General features: G+C 41.9%; 1 protein-coding gene across 1 annotated transcript in view; it reads right to left on the bottom strand.

Moving 5' to 3' along the window:
* Fbl6 (F-box and leucine-rich repeat protein 6) overlaps positions 1 to 21002 on the bottom strand; it is a 110654-nt gene extending 89652 nt beyond the window's left edge. The window contains exon 1 of the mRNA XM_071666840.1: positions 20698 to 21002. The gene's annotated coding sequence lies outside the window, so the exon portion shown is untranslated. The remainder of the gene's footprint in view (positions 1 to 20697) is intronic.
* Positions 21003 to 21395: the final 393 nt, after the last annotated feature.

Genomic DNA, 21395 nt, shown 5'->3' with positions numbered 1-21395 from the left:
ATGGTTTGGACACATGGAGAGAATGAGTGAGGAAAGACTGACCAAGAGGATATATGTGTCGGAGGTGGAGGGAACGAGGAGAAGTGGGAGACCAAATTGGAGGTGGAAAGATGGAGTAAAAAAGATTTTGTGTGATCGGGGCCTGAACATGATGGAGGGTGAAAGGAGGGCATGGAATAGAGTGAATTGGATCGATGTGGTATACCGGGGTTGACGTGCTGTCAGTGGATTGAATCGGGGCATGTGAAGCATCTGGGGTAAACCATGGAAAGCTGTGTAGGTATGTATATTTGCGTGTGTGGACGTATGTATATACATGTGTATGGGGGTGGGTTGGGCCATTTCTTTCGTATGTTTCCTTGCGCTACCTCGCAAACGCGGGAGACAGCGACAAAGCAAAGAAAAATATATATATATATATATATATATATATATATATATATATATATATATATATATATAGGGAGCAAATGGGAACTTCAGTGAAGGGCGCAAATGGGGAGGTGATAACAAGTAGTGGTGATGTGAGAAGGAGATGGAGTGAGTATTTTGAAGGTTTGTTGAATGTGTTTGATGATAGAGTGGCAGATATAGGGTGTTTTGGTCGAGGTGGTGTGCAAAGTGAGAGGGATAGGGAAAATGATTTGGTAAACAAAGAAGAGGTAGTAAAAGATTTGCGGAAGATGAAAGCCGGCAAGGCAGCAGGTTTGGATGGTATTGCAGTGGAATTTATTAAGAAAGGGGGTGACTGTATTATTGACTGGTTGGTAAGGTTATTTAATGTATGTATGACTCATGGTGAGGTGCCTGAGGATTGGCGGAATGCGTGCATAGTGCCATTGTACAAAGGCAAAGGGGATAAGAGTGAGTGCTCAAATTACAGAGGTATAAGTTTGTTGAGTATTCCTGGTAAATTATATGGGAGGGTATTGATTGAGAGGGTGAAGGCATGTACAGAGCATCAGATTGGGGAAGAGCAGTGTGGTTTCAGAAGTGGTAGAGGATGTGTGGATCAGATGTTTGCTTTGAAGAATGTATGTGAGAAATACTTAGAAAAGCAAATGGATTTGTATGTAGCATTTATGGATCTGGAGAAGGCATATGATAGAGTTGATAGAGATGCTCTGTGGAAGGTATTAAGAATATAAGGTGTGGGAGGCAAGTTGTTAGAAGCAGTGAAAAGTTTTTATCGAGGATGTAAGGCATGTGTACGTGTAGGAAGAGAGGAAAGTGATTGGTTCTCAGTGAATGTAGGTTTGCGGCAGGGGTGTGTGATGTCTCCATGGTTGTTTAATTTGTTTATGGATGGGGTTGTTAGGGAGGTAAATGCAAGAGTTTTGGATAGAGGGGCAAGTATGAAGTCTGTTAGGGATGAGAGAGCTTGGAAAGTGAGTCAGTTGTTGTTCGCTGATGATACAGCGCTGGTGGCTGATTCATGTGAGAAACTGCAGAAGCTGGTGACTGAGTTTGGTAAAGTGTGTGAAAGAAGAAAGTTAAGAGTGAATGTGAATAAGAGCAAGGTTATTAGGTACAGTAGGGTTGAGGGTCAAGTCAATTGGGAGGTGAGTTTGAATGGAGAAAAACTGGAGGAAGTAAAGTGTTTTAGATATCTGGGAGTGGATCTGGCAGCAGATGGAACCATGGAAGCGGAAGTGGATCATAGGGTGGGGGAGGGGGCGAAAATCCTGGGAGCCTTGAAGAATGTGTGGAAGTCAAGAACATTATCTCAGAAAGCAAAAATGGCTATGTTTGAAGGAATAGTGGTTCCAACAATGTTATATGGTTGCGAGGCATGGGCTATGGATAGAGTTGTGCGCAGGAGGATGGATGTGCTGGAAATGAGATTTTTGAGGACAATGTGTGGTGTGAGGTGGTTTGATCGAGTAAGTAACGTAAGGGTAAGAGAGATGTGTGGAAATAAAAAGAGCGTGGTTGAGAGAGCAGAAGAGGGTGTTTTGAAATGGTTTGGGCACATGGAGAGAATGAGTGAGGAAAGATTGACCAAGAGGATATATGTGTCGGAGGTGGAGGGAACGAGGAGAAGAGAGACCTAAATTGGAGGTGGAAAGATGGAGTGAAAAAGATTTTGTGTGATCGGGGCCTGAACATGCAGGAGGGTGAAAGGAGGGCAAGGAATAGAGTGAATTGGATGATGTGGTATACGGGGTTGACGTGCTGTCAGTGGATTGAATCAGGGCATGTGAAGCGTCTGGGGTAAACCATGGAAAGCTGTGTGGGTGAAGCCTGGGAGTGTGAGAAAGTGTAGCTGTGGGTTGGGCATTATTTGCTGTTCAGCGCTATGAAGGGAGACTGAGTGTGAACAAATGAGATCTTTTTGTCTTTTCCTAGCTCTAACTCCCGCACACATGAGGGGGAGGGGATGCCCCCCCCCCCCCCCCCCCCCCCCCCCCCCCCCCCCCCCCCCCCCCCCCCCCACTTTCCTCTCTTCCTACACGTACACATGCCTTACATCCTCGATAAAAACTTTTCACTGCTTCTAACAACTTTCCTCCCACACCATATATTCTTAATACCTTCCACAGAGCATCTCTATCAACTCTATCATATGCCTTCTCCAGATCCATAAATGCTACATACAAATCCATTTGCTTTTCTAAGTATTTCTCACATACATTCTTCAAAGCAAACACCTGATCCACACATCCTCTACCACTTCTGAAACCACACTGCTCTTCCCCAATCTGATGCTCTGTACATGCCTTCACCCTCTCAATCAATACCCTCCCATATAATTTACCAGGAATACTCAACAAACTTATACCTCTGTAATTTGAGCACTCACTCTTATCCCTTTTGCCTTTGTACAATGGCACTATGCACGCATTCCGCCAATCCTCAGGCACCTCACCATGAGTCATACATACATTATTAAATAACCTTACCAACCAGTCAACAATACAGTCACCCCCTTTTTTAATAAATTCCACTGCAATACCATCCAAACCTGCTGCCTTGCCGGCTTTCATTTTCCGCAAAGCTTTTACTACCTCTTCTCTGTTTACCAAATCATTTTCCCTAACCCTCTCACTTTGCACACCACCTCGACCCAAACACCCTATATCTGCCACTCTGTCATCAGACACATTCAACAAACCTTCAAAATACTCATTCCATCTCCTTCTCACATCACCACTACTTGTTATCACCTCCCCATTTACGCCCTTCACTGAAGTTCCCATTTGCTCCCTTGTCTTACGCACCCTATTTACCTCCTTCCAGAACAGTGAATGTAGGTTTGCGGCAGGGGTGTGTGATGTCTCCATGGTTGTTTAATTTGTTTATGGATGGGGTTGTTAGGGAGGTAAATGCAAGAGTCTTGGAAAGAGGGGCAAGTATGAAGTCTGTTGGGGATGAGAGAGCTTGGGAAGTGAGTCAGTTGTTGTTCGCTGATGATACAGCGCTGGTGGCGGATTCATGTGAGAAACTGCAGAAGCTGGTGACGGAGTTTGGTAAAGTGTGTGGAAGAAGAAAGTTAAGAGTAAATGTGAATAAGAGTAAGGTTATTAGGTACAGTAGGGTTGAGGGTCAAGTCAATTGGGAGGTGAGTTTGAATGGAGAAAAACTGGAGGAAGTGAAGTGTTTTAGATATCTGGGAGTGGATCTGGCAGCGGATGGAACCATGGAAGTGGAAGTGGATCATAGGGTGGGGGAGGGGGCGAAAATTTTGGGAGCCTTGAAAAATGTTTGGAAGTCGAGAACATTATCCCGGAAAGCAAAAATGGGTATGTTTGAAGGAATAGTGGTTCCAACAATGTTGTATGGTTGCGAGGCGTGGGCTATGGATAGAGTTGTTCGCAGGAGGATGGATGTGCTGGAAATGAGATGTTTGAGGACAATGTGTGGTGTGAGGTGGTTTGATCGAGTAAGTAACGTAAGGGTAAGAGAGATGTGTGGAAATAAAAAGAGCGTGGTTGAGAGAGCAGAAGAGGGTGTTTTGAAATGGTTTGGGCACATGGAGAGAATGAGTGAGGAAAGATTGACCAAGAGGATATATGTGTCGGAGGTGGAGGGAACGAGGAGAAGAGGGAGACCAAATTGGAGGTGGAAAGATGGAGTGAAAAGGATTTTGTGTGATGTATATACATACGTCCACACACGCAAATATACATACCTACACAGCTTTCCATGGTTTACTTCAGACGCTTCACATGCCCTGCTTCAATCCACTGACAGCACGTCAACCCCGGTATACCACATCGCTCCAATTCACTCTATTCCTTGCCCTCCTTTCACCCTCCTGCATGTTCAGGCCCCGATCACACAAAATCTTTTTCACTCCATCTTTCCACCTCCAATTTGGTCTCCCTCTTCTCCTTGTTCCCTCCACCTCTGACACATATATCCTCTTGGTCAATCTTTCCTCACTCATCCTCTCCATGTGCCCAAACCACTTCAAAACACCCTCTTCTGCTCTCTCAACCACGCTCTTTTTATTTCCACACATCTCTCTTACCCTTACGTTACTCACTCGATCAAACCACCTCACACCACACATTGTCCTCAAACATCTCATTTCCAGCACATCCATCCTCCTGCGCACAACTCTATCCATAGCCCACGCCTCGCAACCATACAACGTTGTTGGAACCACTATTCCTTCAAACATACCCATTTTTGCTTTCCGAGATAATGTTCTCGACTTCCACACATTCTTCAAGGCCCCCAGGATTTTCGCCCCTTCCCCCACCCTATGATCCACTTCCGCTTCCATGGTTCCATCCGCTGCCAGATCCACTCCCAGATATCTAAAACACTTCACTTCCTCCAGTTTTTCTCCATTCAAACTCACCTCCCAATTGACTTGACCCTCAACCCTACTGTACCTAATAACCTTGCTCTTATTCACATTTACCCTTAACTTTCTTCTTCCACACACTTTACCAAACTCAGTCACCAGCTTCTGCAGTTTCTCACATGAATCAGCCACCAAACTCAACAAACTTATACCTCTGTAATTTGAGCACTCACTCTTATCCCTTTTGCCTTTGTACAATGGCACTATGCACGCATTCCGCCAATCCTCAGGCACCTCACCATGAGTCATACATACATTATTAAATAACCTTACCAACCAGTCAACAATACAGTCACCCCCTTTTTTAATAAATTCCACTGCAATACCATCCAAACCTGCTGCCTTGCCGGCTTTCATCTTCCGCAAAGCTTTTACTACCTCTTCTCTGTTTACCAAATCATTTTCCCTAACCCTCTCACTTTGCACACCACCTCGACCAAAACACCCTATATCTGCCACTCTATCATCAAACACATTCAACAAACCTTCAAAATACTCACTCCATCTCCTTCTCACATCACCACTACTTGTTATCACCTCCCCATTTGCGCCCTTCACTGAAGTTCCCATTTGCTCCCTTGTCTTATGCACTTTATTTACCTCCTTCCAGAACATCTTTTTATTCTCCCTAAAATTTAATGATACTCTCTCACCCCAACTCTCATTTGCCCTCTTTTTCACCTCTTGCACCTTTCTCTTGACCTCCTGTCTCTTTCTTTTATACATCTCCCACTCAATTTCATTTTTTCCCTGCAAAAATCGTCCAAATGCCTCTCTCTTCTCTTTCACTAATACTCTTACTTCTTCATCCCACCACTCACTACCCTTTCTAATCAACCCACCTCCCACTCTTCTCATGCCACAAGCATCTTTTGCGCAATCCATCACTGATTCCCTAAATACATCCCATTCCTCCCCCACTCCCCTTACTTCCATTGTTCTCACCTTTTTCCATTCTGTACTCAGTCTCTCCTGGTACTTCCTCACACAAGTCTCCTTCCCAAGCTCACTTACTCTCACCACCCTCTTCACCCCAACATTCACTCTTCTTTTCTGAAAACCCATACAAATCTTCACCTTAGCCTCCACAAGATAATGATCAGATATCCCTCCAGTTGCACCTCTCAGCACATTAACATCCAAAAGTCTCTCTTTCGCGCGCCTGTCAATTAACACGTAATCCAATAACGCTCTCTGGCCATCTCTCCTACTTACATAAGTATACTTATGGATATCTCGCTTTTTAAACCAGGTATTCCCAATCATCAGTCCTTTTTCAGCACATAAATCTACAAGCTCTTCACCATTTCCATTTACAACACTGAACACCCCATGTATACCAATTATTCCCTCAACTGCCACATTACTCACCTTTGCATTCAAATCACCCATCACTATAACCCGGTCTCGTGCATCAAAACCACTAACACACTCATTCAGCTGCTCCCAAAACACTTGCCTCTCATGATCTTTCTTCTCATGCCCAGGTGCATATGCACCAATAATCACCCATCTCTCTCCATCAACTTTCAGTTTTACCCATATTAATCGAGAATTTACTTTCTTACATTCTATCACATACTCCCACAACTCCTGTTTCAAGAGTATTGCTACTCCTTCCCTTGCTCTTGTCTTCTCACTAACCCCTGACTTTACTCCCAAGACATTCCCAAACCACTCTTCCCCTTTACCCTTGAGCTTCGTTTCACTCAGAGCCAAAACATCCAGGTTCCTTTCCTCAAACATACTACCTATCTCTCCTTTTTTCACATCTTGGTTACATCCACACACATTTAGGCACCCCAATCTGAACCTTCGAGGAGGATGAGCACTCCCCGCGTGACTCCTTCTTCTGTTTCCCATTTTAGAAAGTTAAAAAAAATACAAGGAGGGGAGGATTTCTGGCCCCCCGCTCACGTCCCCTCTAGTCGCTTTCTACGACACGCAAGGAATGCGTGGGAAGTATTCTTTCTCCCCTATCCCCAGGGATAATATATATATATATATATTATTCATTTTTATTATTTTGCTTTGTCGCTGTCTCCCGCGTTAGCGAGATAGCGCAAGGAAACAGACAAAAGAATGGCCCAACCCGCCCACAGACACATGTATATACACAAACGTCCATACATGCAAATATACATACCTATACATCTCAATGTACACATATATATACACACACAGACATATACATATATACACATGTACATAATTCATACTGTCTGCCTTTATTTGTTCCCATCGCCACCTCGCCACACATGGAATAACATCTCCCTCCCCCCTCATGTGTGCAAGGTAGCACTAGGAAAAGACACCAAAGGCCCCATTCGTTCACACTCAGTCTCTAACTGTCATGTAATAATGCACCGAAACCACAGCTCCCTTTCCACATCCAGGCCCCACACAACTTTCCATGATTTACCCCAGACAATGTGTGGTGTGAGGTGGTTTGATCGAGTAAGTAACGTAAGCGTAAGAGAGATGTGTGGAAATAAAAAGAGCGTGGTTGAGAGAGCAGAAGAGGGTGTTTTGAAATGGTTTGGACACATGGAGAGAATGAGTGAGGAAAGACTGACCAAGAGGATATATGTGTCGGAGGTGGAGGGAACGAGGAGAAGTGGGAGACCAAATTGGAGGTGGAAAGATGGAGTAAAAAAGATTTTGTGTGATCGGGGCCTGAACATGATGGAGGGTGAAAGGAGGGCAAGGAATAGAGTGAATTGGATCGATGTGGTATACCGGGGTTGACGTGCTGTCAGTGGATTGAATCGGGGCATGTGAAGCATCTGGGGTAAACCATGGAAAGCTGTGTAGGTATGTATATTTGCGTGTGTGGACGTATGTATATACATGTGTATGGGGGTGGGTTGGGCCATTTCTTTCGTCTGTTTCCTTGCGCTACCTCGCAAACGCGGGAGACAGCGACAAAGCAAAGAAAAAAAAATATATATATATATATATATATATATATATATATATATATATATATATATATATAGGGAGCAAATGGGAACTTCAGTGAGGGGCGCAAATGGGGAGGTGATAACAAGTAGTGGTGATGTGAGAAGGAGATGGAGTGAGTATTTTGAAGGTTTGTTGAATGTGTTTGATGATAGAGTGGCAGATATAGGGTGTTTTGGTCGAGGTGGTGTGCAAAGTGAGAGGGATAGGGAAAATGATTTGGTAAACAAAGAAGAGGTAGTAAAAGATTTGCGGAAGATGAAAGCCGGCAAGGCAGCAGGTTTGGATGGTATTGCAGTGGAATTTATTAAGAAAGGGGGTGACTGTATTATTGACTGGTTGGTAAGGTTATTTAATGTATGTATGACTCATGGTGAGGTGCCTGAGGATTGGCGGAATGCGTGCATAGTGCCATTGTACAAAGGCAAAGGGGATAAGAGTGAGTGCTCAAATTACAGAGGTATAAGTTTGTTGAGTATTCCTGGTAAATTATATGGGAGGGTATTGATTGAGAAGGTGAAGGCATGTACAGAGCATCAGATTGGGGAAGAGCAGTGTGGTTTCAGAAGTGGTAGAGGATGTGTGGATCAGATGTTTGCTTTGAAGAATGTATGTGAGAAATACTTAGAAAAGCAAATGGATTTGTATGTAGCATTTATGGATCTGGAGAAGGCATATGATAGAGTTGATAGAGATGCTCTGTGGAAGGTATTAAGAATATAAGGTGTGGGAGGCAAGTTGTTAGAAGCAGTGAAAAGTTTTTATCGAGGATGTAAGGCATGTGTACGTGTAGGAAGAGAGGAAAGTGATTGGTTCTCAGTGAATGTAGGTTTGCGGCAGGGGTGTGTGATGTCTCCATGGTTGTTTAATTTGTTTATGGATGGGGTTGTTAGGGAGGTAAATGCAAGAGTTTTGGAAAGAGGGGCAAGTATGAAGTCTGTTAGGGATGAGAGAGCTTGGAAAGTGAGTCAGTTGTTGTTCGCTGATGATACAGCGCTGGTGGCTGATTCATGTGAGAAACTGCAGAAGCTGGTGACTGAGTTTGGTAAAGTGTGTGAAAGAAGAAAGTTAAGAGTGAATGTGAATAAGAGCAAGGTTATTAGGTACAGTAGGGTTGAGGGTCAAGTCAATTGGGAGGTGAGTTTGAATGGAGAAAAACTGGAGGAAGTAAAGTGTTTTAGATATCTGGGAGTGGATCTGGCAGCAGATGGAACCATGGAAGCGGAAGTGGATCATAGGGTGGGGGAGGGGGCGAAAATCCTGGGAGCCTTGAAGAATGTGTGGAAGTCAAGAACATTATCTCAGAAAGCAAAAATGGCTATGTTTGAAGGAATAGTGGTTCCAACAATGTTATATGGTTGCGAGGCATGGGCTATGGATAGAGTTGTGCGCAGGAGGATGGATGTGCTGGAAATGAGATTTTTGAGGACAATGTGTGGTGTGAGGTGGTTTGATCGAGTAAGTAACGTAAGGGTAAGAGAGATGTGTGGAAATAAAAAGAGCGTGGTTGAGAGAGCAGAAGAGGGTGTTTTGAAATGGTTTGGACACATGGAGAGAATGAGTGAGGAAAGACTGACCAAGAGGATATATGTGTCGGAGGCAGAGGGAACGAGGAGAAGTGGGAGACCAAATTGGAGGTGGAAAAATGGAGTAAAAAAGATTTTGTGTGATCGGGGCCTGAACATGATGGAGGGTGAAAGGAGGGCAAGGAATAGAGTGAATTGGATCGATGTGGTATACCGGGGTTGACGAGCTGTCAGTGGATTGAATCAGGGCATGTGAAGCGTCTGGGGTAAACCATGGAAAGCTGTGTAGGTATGTATATTTGCGTGTGTGGACGTATGTATATACATGTGTATGGGGGGGGGTTGGGCCATTTCTTTCGTCTGTTTCCTTGCGCTACCTCGCAAACGCGGGAGACAGCGACAAAGTATAATAAATATATATATATATATATATATATATTATTATTATTATATTATTATTATTATAATATATTATTATTATTATTATATATATATATATATATATATATATATATATATATATATATATATATATATATATTTTTTTTTTTTTTATACTTTGTCGCTGTCTCCCGCGTTTGCGAGGTAGCGCAAGGAAACAGACGAAAGAAATGGCCCAACCCCCCCCATACACATGTACATACACACGTCCACACACGCAAATATACATACCTACACAGCTTTCCATGGTTTACCCCAGACGCTTCACATGCCCTGATTCAATCCACTGACAGCACGTCAACCCTGTATACCACATCGCTCCAATTCACTCTATTCCTTGCCCTCCTTTCACCCTCCTGCATGTTCAGGCCCCGATCACACAAAATCCTTTTCACTCCATCTTTCCACCTCCAATTTGGTCTCCCTCTTCTCCTCGTTCCCTCCACCTCCGACACATATATCCTCTTGGTCAATCTTTCCTCACTCATTCTCCATATGTGCCCAAACCATTTCAAAACACCCTCTTCTGCTCTCTCAACCACGCTCTTTTTATTTCCACACATCTCTCTTACCCTTAGATTACTTACTCGATCAAACCACCTCACACCACACATTGTCCTCAAACATCTCATTTCCAGAACATCCATCCTCCTGCGCACAACTCTATCCATAGCACATGCCTCGCAACCATACAACATTGTTGGAACCACTATTCCTTCAAACATACCCATTTTTGCTTCCGAGATAATGTTCTTGACTTCCACACATTCTTCACAGCTCCCAGAATTTTCGCCCCCTCCCCCACCCTATGATCCACTTCCGCTTCCATGGTTCCATCCGCTGCCAGATCCACTCCCAGATATCTAAAACACTTTACTTACTCCAGTTTTTCTCCATTCAAACTTACCTCTCAATTGACTTGACCCTCAACCCTACTGTACCTAATAACCTTGCTCTTATTCACATTTACTCTTAACTTTCTTCTTTCACACACTTTACCAAAATCAGTCACCAGCTTCTGCAGTTTCTCACATGAATCAGCCACCAGTGCTGTATCATCAGCGAACAACAACTGACTCACTTCCCAAGCTCACTCATCCCCAACAGACTTCATACTTGCCCCTCTTTCCAAAACTCTTGCATTCACCTCCCTAACAACCCCATCCATAAACAAATTAAACAACCATGTAGACATCACACACCCCTGCCGCAAACCTACATTCACTGAGAACCAATCACTTTCCTCTCTTCCTACACGTACACATGCCTTACATCCTCGATAAAAACTTTTCACTGCTTCTAACAACTTGCCTCCCACACCATATATTCTTAATACCTTCCACAGAGCATCTCTATCATATGCATTCTCCAGATCCATAAATGCTACATACAAATCCATTTGCTTTTCTAAGTATTTCTCACATACATTCTTCAAAGCAAACATCTGATCCACACATGCAAGGTAGCGCAAGGAAACAGACGAAAGAATGGTCCAACCCACCCACATACACATGCATATACATGCACGTCCACACACACACATATACATACCTATACATCTCAATGTATACATATATGTACACACACAGACATACACATATATACACATGTACATAATTCATACTGTCTGCCCTTATTCATTCCCATCGCCACCCCACCACACATGAAATGACAACCCCTTCCCAGTATGTGCATGAGGTAGCACTAGGAAAAGACAACACAGGCCACATTCATTCACACTCAGTCTCTAGCTGTCATATATAATGCACCGAAACCACAGCACCTTTTCCAAATCCAGGCCCCACAAAACTTTCCATGGTTTACCCCAGACGCTTCACATGACCTGGTTCAATCCACTGACAGCATGTCGACCCCGGTATAAATATATACATTTCAACGTATACATACATATACAGAGACAGACATATACATATATACACATGTACATATTCATACTTGCTGCCTTCATCCATCCCCATCGCTACCTTGCCACACATGAAGTGGCATCCCCCCCCTTGCCCTGCGCACGCACGAGGTAGCGCTAGGAAAACACAACAAAGGCCACATTCATTCACACTCAGTCTCTAGCTGTCATGTGTAATGCATATAATTATCTATTAATAGATACATATATTCATATTTATATTCATTATACTTAGTCACTGTCTCCTGCGTTAGAGGTAGTGCAAGGAAAGAGACAAAAGGATCACCCAACCCATCTACATACACATGTATATACATAAACGCCTACACACGCACATATACATACCTATACATTTCAACGCATACATACATATACATATATATACACATGTACATATTCATTCTTGCTGACTTCATCCATTCCCGTCGCCCCCCGCCACACATGAAATAGCACCCCCCCTCCCCCCGCACATGGTAGCGATAGGAAAAGATAACAAAGGTTACATTTATTCACACTTAGTTTCTAGCTGTCGAGCAATGCACTGAAACCCAAGCTCCCTTTCCACATCCATCCAGGCCTCACAAAACTTTCCGTGGTTTACCCCAGACGCTTCGCATGCCCTAGTTCAGTCCATTGACATGGAAACAAAGAAATGCCACATCCAATTATATCCATTCTCTAAATGCCATGTGTAATGCACTGAAACCGTAGCTCCTCATCCACAACCAGGCCCCACAAACCTTTCCATGGTTTACCGTGGATGCTTCACATACCCAGGTTCAGTCCATTGACAGTACATCTGTTTCTTGGCACACCTCCCTATCCGCATCCAGGCCCCACATTTTCTGTCTGTTCTGAGCACTAACTTGCTAGAAAATAAAGCAAACCGGCACTCCTTCCTCAGTATAGTGAACCACAAGACCCACAGCAACCAACTATGGTACAAGTTAAAGAACACTCACACATACCACACCAATCCAGCCCCTACTCATGAAGCACTCCTGACCCATTCCAATGACATCGCTTCTCCCAAAGAACACAAAAACACTCATGAAACACTACTGAAAATCAGAATGAACCAACTTCACGTCTAAACAGGAAAGTCATGAAAAACCTACAAAAAATTCATCCAGAAACACCTGCCTACCGACCCTTCATTCCTAATGATACAAGCAAAGCAACTAAAACCTTAAAGAACTCTTCTGCAACAGACCTGAATCTGAAAACATATCAAAGTCACATATAATACTTTTGGCCCATATGCACCCAAAGCACTTATAGATACCTTCAACAAAAACATCACTAACATCCAGAAATCTGCCAATATCATACCAATCCTAAAACCCTCCACACCGCCTACCTTCACCTCCTTCTACAGTTACTCAAAAAAGTTTCTCATCTAAAATCCTAAAGCTCCACAATGGAGTTCCCCGAGGAGTAGTTCTCTCTGCAACGCTCCCCAGTCTCTTCCTACTTGACCTCCCACCACCCATCACTGACCACTGTGTGAAAAATCGTTAATATGCAGATGACCTCATAATCATGTCATGGCACCCAAAGACTACCCAAGTGACAATGTGCAACATACAACATCCATTTAGAGTATTGGTTCACCAAAAACAGAATGCCTACATCATCAAAGAATTCTTCAGTCACCTTTTTAACCCAAGACAAACATAAATAAAACCTCTATCTTCCCATGACCCATAACAGTCATCCACTCCCACTCAACAAAACTTGAACTATACTGGTTAACAAACACAGGACTATCCTTCCGCGCACCATAAGCATCAAAATAAAAGTGACAAACACACTGAACACCCTTAGATCACTTACTGTAGACAGATTTGGACAAAAAAATCCTTTTGTATCTTCAATAAACAATTCATTGACTCCAGCCTAAACTATGCCTCACCAGTCTTATCAACCATTATCATCACATTAAAAGCAAATGCATCATAAAATAGTGCACTTAAAACAATCACTGGCCTCCTAACAACCAAATGCACTGAACATCTACATAAAGAAACAGATTCTCCCAGTACAGTACAATGCCACCTATATAAGTTTGCCATTTCATTTTATTCAAAAGATAACCACTCCATACCTAACCACCAACCTTGAAGAAGAAATAAAGAAGCTTATCCCTACTTTGCACTTCAAAGATCTACTTCTCACAGATCCCCATCCCAACAAACACTGATGAAGAATACACACAAAAAAAGACATGATAAGCAGTAAACAACCACCCACTCAATCCAGTCTAAACCCTTTTAGTGCTGTGGACGATATTCTAATGTTATGTATCAGAGTGCTGTGTACATCAATGTATAACCTTAATTTCCCAGTATGCTGAATTTTGCATACACTGTAGGCTCTGTTGGCTGGCCAGAGATGGAAAGCCATAAAATGGGTGAGTTACTGGAGCTGCTTGGATCCTCAGTAACCCTCTAGTGACCACAGTGGGTGGCTATGTACCTTTTCTTGGATCTATGTATCTGTGGCACCCACCATCACTAAGTCCCCACTGCATCCACGCCAACTTTACTTAAGATTGATAAGCACAGTAAATGTTTGTTTTATCAATAATTGCAAATGCTCCAATTTTGATTTAGAAGAAAATCATCTTAATGGTTTTTCTGCACCTAATGGTAAAAGGAAAATTTCAAATTGTAAGTGAAAGGAACTTGTTAGCAGGATTGGCCAATCCAAAACATAATATTTCATTACACTGCAAACAATCCAAATCTTTCAGAAAAAAAATTTTCATATTACTGGGCACCTTTTAATACATCACAAATAAAGACAATTGCATTTTTTTCATCTTAGGCTAAGGCTGCAAAAACACATTGCACAATGGCAGGGTTATGCACCACCATGCCAGATATACACCAACCTGAAACTAAACTCCTCAAACACAACTAACTTAGGCTTTCTCATCTCCACTCTGGACAACCCATCTCTACATTAAAAACACCAGTTCGTTATATCACAAGATCCATCATGTACAAGATGCAACTTCCACACTGAAGACACAAAAGCTTATTGGTACACTTAACTTGTCCAGCACTCATCTTACATAGCTACACACAAATCACTAAAGTTATGACCTATAGTCCCATCTGGTGGATGTGGCTGCCTTACAGGGCACTGCAGGAGCTCCAATGACAGGGTTCATGGGGCAGGAAGATAGGGTACGGGAAGGTGTGTGTGTGTGTGTGTATATCATCATCATCATACAATCCCGAAACCCATTTCTCTGAAGGGGCTCCTGTAGCTTCATGGCTGTGTTACTCCCAGTAGTAAGGAAATGGTGAACTCTTCTGGAGTGTAAAGTTCCTCTTAAGAACCATACTCCCTCTCATCTACAGATGATAATAAAACCTCATTGAAGGCGACTTTTCACATGTGGCATAGCCACAATCGGAGACTTCAGTAAGGCAAACATGAGTGTACATAAACGTGTCAACTACAACCAGACAATATCCTCAACCTATGAAACCAGCCAAGCAGGCTCCAGCACTTTACCTCACCAGATCTCACCTTCTGAGCACCAGCCCTACAAACAGAGACTGACAGGAACACACTACATGAGCTGTCTTCTGACCAACTACCCATCCTGATAGTACTCCACACAACCATCAAAAAGACTTGCCTGAACATAAGAAAGAAGCCTGGCCAGACTTCAAACAGCACATGGAAAAAAGCTATAAAACTTCAATATAAGTGATTCCCCAACATGCAATCTCACACTTCATCAATATCTTCAACCAAGCCAGCAAAAAGCACATACCACAAGGATGTAGAAAAAAATACAACCTAAACTTCTCATAAGTTACACATCCCATCACCAATATAATCACTGAAAGATAGACTGAAAACTGGCACTCCTTCCTCAATATAATGAACCATAAGACCCTCAGCAACAAGATCTGGTGCACATTCTAGAAGATCCACTATCATCCTACCCATTCAACCCCAAATCATGATGCACTCCCGACCCATTCCAATGGAATCCATTCTCAAAAAGAACAAACATATTCATATGACACAACGAAAAAATCAGCAAAAAAAAATACTGGCATCCCTGAACAGGGAAGTTATTTAAAAGCAGAACAAAAACCATCCTGAAATAACTTCCCACCCACTTTAACTCCAACTGATACAAGAAATGTAGTTATAAGCTTAAGACCTCCCATGCTACAGCCCCTGACAACATATCAATCTTCCACATAAAACATTTTGGCTAAATTGCAATCCAAGCTCTTACAGACACCCTCAAGCATTCTTAGTTACACAACATAATTCCCAACATCTGGAATCGTGGCATCATATTACAAATCCTAAAACCCTCCAAACTGCCAACTCATCTTCATACCACCCTATATCACTTATCTTTAGCATCCAAAATCTGTGAAAAACTGATCCACAACAGAATCAAACAAAACATTCTACTGTCATCCACACAATATGGCTTCAGACCCAACACTCCATCACCACACTAAATACTAAACTTCCACAACATATCCCACAAGGATTCAACCAACCACAACCCATCCTCTCACACAGCCCTAGTGGCAACAGGCATCAACAAAGCATTCAATAATATCCACTAACACCAAAAATACCTAACACCACCCTCCACAACAATGACAAAAAATGTTTGGACAATTTCACAGCTGGCTGCCATAGCAGTCGCAATGGCTTCACCTGTAATACAGTTGAAACTACATTAAAGTTCCCCAAAGGACAGTTCTTTCTCCAACTCTCTTCAATCTCTTCATACATGACCTCCATTACCTCTAGTACACAACACAAAAACCATCTCATATGGGGATAACCTCACAATCATATCACAAAATCCTGACACCTCAAAAGCAACAACAAACATCCAGCACTACATTACACAACTGAAACAATAGTTCAACCAGAAAAGAATGCCTACATCTCTACATAAGTCTTCCATCATTCTCTTAACCCAAGAAAGACACAAATCCAGCTATGAAACCTCCAGTCACCTTGAATGGACAATCACTCCCACCAAGCAATACACAACTCTAAGCATCAACTACAACATGCAAGACATTCACTGCCCACACCAAAAACATAAATACGCAAGTAACACACAACTAAATGTCCTTAGGGCACTAACTGGCACCAACTTTTGACAAGAAAAAGAATCCCTTAATAACCTCAACAAACAATTCACCTACTCCACTTTACATAATGCCCCACTTACCTGGTCTTCCATCCTCTCTAAATGAAATATAACAAAGCTGCAAACAACAAAAAACAATGTACTCAAAACAATCACTGGCTGCCTACCAATCATAAACCCTCTACATATATGCATGAATATTCTCCCAATACAATCTCACTTCAACATGCTTGGTACTCAATTTTATGCAATAGCACTACACCCCTCCCACCTTTACCAAACCCTAAGTAGATCCCTCCTTCTCATGATTATAATACAGACAAAACATACACAAAATGAAATAACAAGCACTAAACAAATGCACTCTAAACTCAGACTTATACCCATCAGACATACTCCCTAGATAAACATGAGTCATACTTTCCCATCTATACTTTGGACATCTACCATCCCTACAACTCCACAAACCATTTTAATTTACCATAAGATCCTTCATGCCAACAATGCAATTTTCATCAGTAGTTGAATCAAGATTTGAGGTGTTGTAGGGGTGAAAGATTCTCAGAATTTATATGGAAAAAGGTTACTCATGTATGTTTGGGAAGTAAAATTTCAGCTGGGCATACATCCAGTTAAGTGATGTTTGAGACTGAGTTGAGAGGGGGGGCTATTTAGTGTTTGTCAAGTCATTTTTGTGTGCATTTGTTCTGTCTGTGTCATGTTTGTTGGGGGTAGGGGGACCTGTAAGTATAGGCTGCTGAAGTGTGAGGTAGTTAAACTTTTTATATATATTTTGGGGTTTGTTGTTAGCGATGGACAGGTCTAGATAAAGTGTCAAAAGCTGTCCCAAGGACATGAGTACCATTAGTGTTGGGGTGAGATTATCTTGAGTATAACTGTTTCATTGAGCAGGAGTTAGATGCTCATGGTTGCTATGTGGCCAGTGACTATCCTGACTTCTCTGCTTTGTGTGGTTTGCAGCTCTTTTATACCTCCTTTTGACGTGGTGGATGACCAGGGAGGCCAGGCACAGTAATGGATGGAGCAGATGAATTGTTTCTAAGGGTTTCTCAGGGATTCTCTTTATTGTCTGCTAGTGTTCTGTGGGTATTCATTTTGTGGCCTTAGTTTTGATGTTTGTGGTGTGGTGAGTGTGAATGTCATATGTATATTACTGGTATTGCCTAGCATAGCTGGAGTTTTGATAGGTTGAAGGGGTGCAAGCTGGATACTGTGTCTGACAGGAGTTAAGATGTGTGACATTAGATATCTACGGTAGATTAATGCACACTTTCTGCTTTGAATGAGTCAGTGTTCTAACTGCATTATCTAGTGTTGCATATTCGTGGTTGCCTGGATAGTGTTTGGGTGTTGTAATGAGATAGTAAGATCATCTGGATATGTGGACTTTCGAACTATGGTCTGCAGAGGATGTTGAAAGGTCAGGAGAGAAAAGATTGATGAAAGCTGGAAAATGGACTGTTCCTTGGGGAACTACTAAAGAGCTTCAGGTTTTTGAAAGCAAAGCCCTGATGAGACATTTCTGGCAGCCAGCAACAAAGATGGCTATCATCTTTTGTTATTACTGTGGAGGGCAGTGTCAAGTTACTCTTGCATAAAGATGTGTCAGGGGACTGTGTCGAATGCTTTGTTGATATCCAATGCCACTAACACTATATACTATGCAAACTGGCTGTTTGGCACACCATGAAGAAGCTGTAAAGTTCCCTTGTGAACCAGGGGTCTAACCTTACTATCTCATTTACCAGATGTAAATTAAGCAGGCATAAATGGACTGCTCATCTTTATGCTACTATATTCATAACAGCTCCAGCAACATGTATGGTCTTTAACTTGAATTTATACATTCTCCACAGTTTGGCAAACAAGTACTGGTACTTTCATATGCTGCACTGATAATAAGCCTTCAAGTATTTTCCATGGGTTTATTTTGATACACTAATATCTTTCATATGTATAATCTAATAAGTATAGGTACAATTCAAGGACTTTTTACCTGTTCCAGTAATTTGGATGTACAACTTCACTGGCCTGGGTTGTGAAGGCCATTTTGACATTTCTTAGCTCAGTAATTCCTCTAGCTTTCTAAAGGGATCTCAGCACATATCAAAGATTATGAAGGTCTTAAGATAAGAGATATCTATATAATCTGCTACAGCACCAGTCTCTGAGCCAGATGCAGCCAAAGTAGCAATCCCTATCTGGAGATCAAAAATATTCTTGGGCCTTATGAACTGCAGTACAAAAAACTAAAATTATCCATACCACATGAACATCAATCCACTCTACAGTTCTCTACACAATATATTTTTTTCATAAGCTTATATCAACACATATCTTAAGTCTGGCAAACCCAAACTGACATGGTTCTGTCTAAAAATATGAATGCTGTTTAGGGGTACATCAAAACTAATTTTGGTATATCCTTAAATTTGTTTTGTAATACGTGTACTGTGGGGAAGATTTTGGCAATGAGTGATATGGATCACTATTTTCTACAATAACAACTAAGTTCAAAACAGAAATGGATTTGACGATCAAGGAAAATATGAGGGTTTCATTGGATGTAAACGTAAGTGAAACACTATACAATTAAGTATTACCTCTGAAAACCTTGCCTAACTTTCTATGTCACTGAGATTTACTTAATTTTCAATAACAAGTTTCAGATATAGCAGTGGTACTGTCATCTGTTCTTTCCAAACGTATCTTGAAACGTGTGTACATTGAATGCACTCAACTCAGTTGGGAGACAAACTTCTCAGCACTTGGATCTAGATGCAGGTTCCTAAAAATAACATACCGGTATTTTTCAAATACTATCTAAAATTAGATAAATCCTGACTGCTGAGGAAGTTAAGTTATGTTTCCAATCATTTAATTAGTTTTTACAAGTTTAACCTACTTTCTGTTGATCACCCCATACTTTCCTTGATCTTCATAGCCTCCTCCACTAACAACTATCTATTGTGGCAGAAGTAGATACAAAGAACCAAATCACACACAGCCATTCCTTACACTCACCACACATACTACATCAACACTGCACACAAAAACCAGTGCACCTGAAAAGTTAGCTTCCATGTGCCCTTAAACTGAAATATTACCAAAAAAGGTTCACTTCAGGCTTGTAGCATGAAATTCTTAAAAAAAGGCTTCTTTACCTATGGTCTTTTTTTTTACCATTCTATCTTGATGCACTACGAGGTCAATACTGTCATGTATCATTACCACAGGTCACGCCGCTGTGACACATGACACAAGACTGGATCATACAGTCCTCAGCGGTCAGGACTCCAGCACAGTAAGTCAGTAGGACGTTGCCTGCCTGACTGAGACCTTCATCCTACGATATACGTTGCTTGCCCAATACCACCTCTACAACACCTGTTTGGTAACACCAGTCGGCCAAGGTAACAGGTCCCAGCTACCAGTCATAATGTCAAAATGACTCACACAGGCAAGACAAACCTGTCTTGTCACTGGGACACAACACAGCACGACAGTAAATATAGATAAATCGTTGTGTTTGGTTCATCCCACTTCCCTCGTAGAGCAATTTTCACTGGCCAAACTCCTCACACCATGATACCCCTGCCCCACACAGCCCTGGTGCACGTTACCCGCCGTAGATCAATACTGTCAGCCATTATAAACACCACTGTCGACAAAAGTGTCCAGTTTGGAAACGTCAGTTTGATGTCTATTGCCAGGCTCGCTAGCGAAGCTCTGAACGCGACGTTTGGTCAGACCTCGGTGAGAGTTTCTGAGAAAGTCACCTTTTTCTTACAATCTCAAGCGACTGCCAACACACACAATGAATATTTCGAACCTCTGGGCACTAACTTACCTCACTTTGAAGATACATGAGAGAACTCCTCCTGGTTCTTGTGGAAAAGAGGAAATATTGAAGAGTCAGCAACGGCGAGCGTCCCACTCTAACAATCTGCCCTCAGGGTTTGTTTATTGTTTATGGTCGCACGAACGAACAAACTTGTCTCTTTTAATTTGTGTTTTCACCCGTTTTTAGCACTTACTTACAGATAGAAAGCACAATAACTTAAACATTGATTTAAAACGTTCACGGAAGGAACAATGAATTCGCCGAAACTCCTTCAGTGTAAACTATAATCGGTAAAATAGCCTTCCCAAGCAGTCCGACATTTTGTTGGGCCGTCTGTTTTATGTAGGAGGGTTCCGTTATATTGATTGTAATATTTTACTTCACAATTTTCAAGCATATTATTGTTTAATTATCATATATATCATAATAAATAGGAAGTAACGGAACTAACAGAAAGAAATAACGACCAATCTCTTCTATATAAATGAAATGGAGGTAATTGAAACAGACGGAGCTCTCCTGGTTCTGGAGTGGTGGGACGTCGTCTGCATATTAGGAACTTTTCATATATTTCTTCTGCATTATATTCATGTATAATTTAGCCATAGTTATTTAGAACTAGTACTGCTGCATTTTAGTAAATGTGTATAAATGTGAAACAGATGATACTGAGCCAGAATAAATCTCAGGAAGTATTCGAAAAG

Source organism: Panulirus ornatus, chromosome 11, assembly GCF_036320965.1.
Source record: "Panulirus ornatus isolate Po-2019 chromosome 11, ASM3632096v1, whole genome shotgun sequence".
Taxonomy (NCBI): domain Eukaryota; kingdom Metazoa; phylum Arthropoda; class Malacostraca; order Decapoda; family Palinuridae; genus Panulirus; species Panulirus ornatus.
This window is presented reverse-complemented; position numbering and strand designations above follow the sequence as displayed.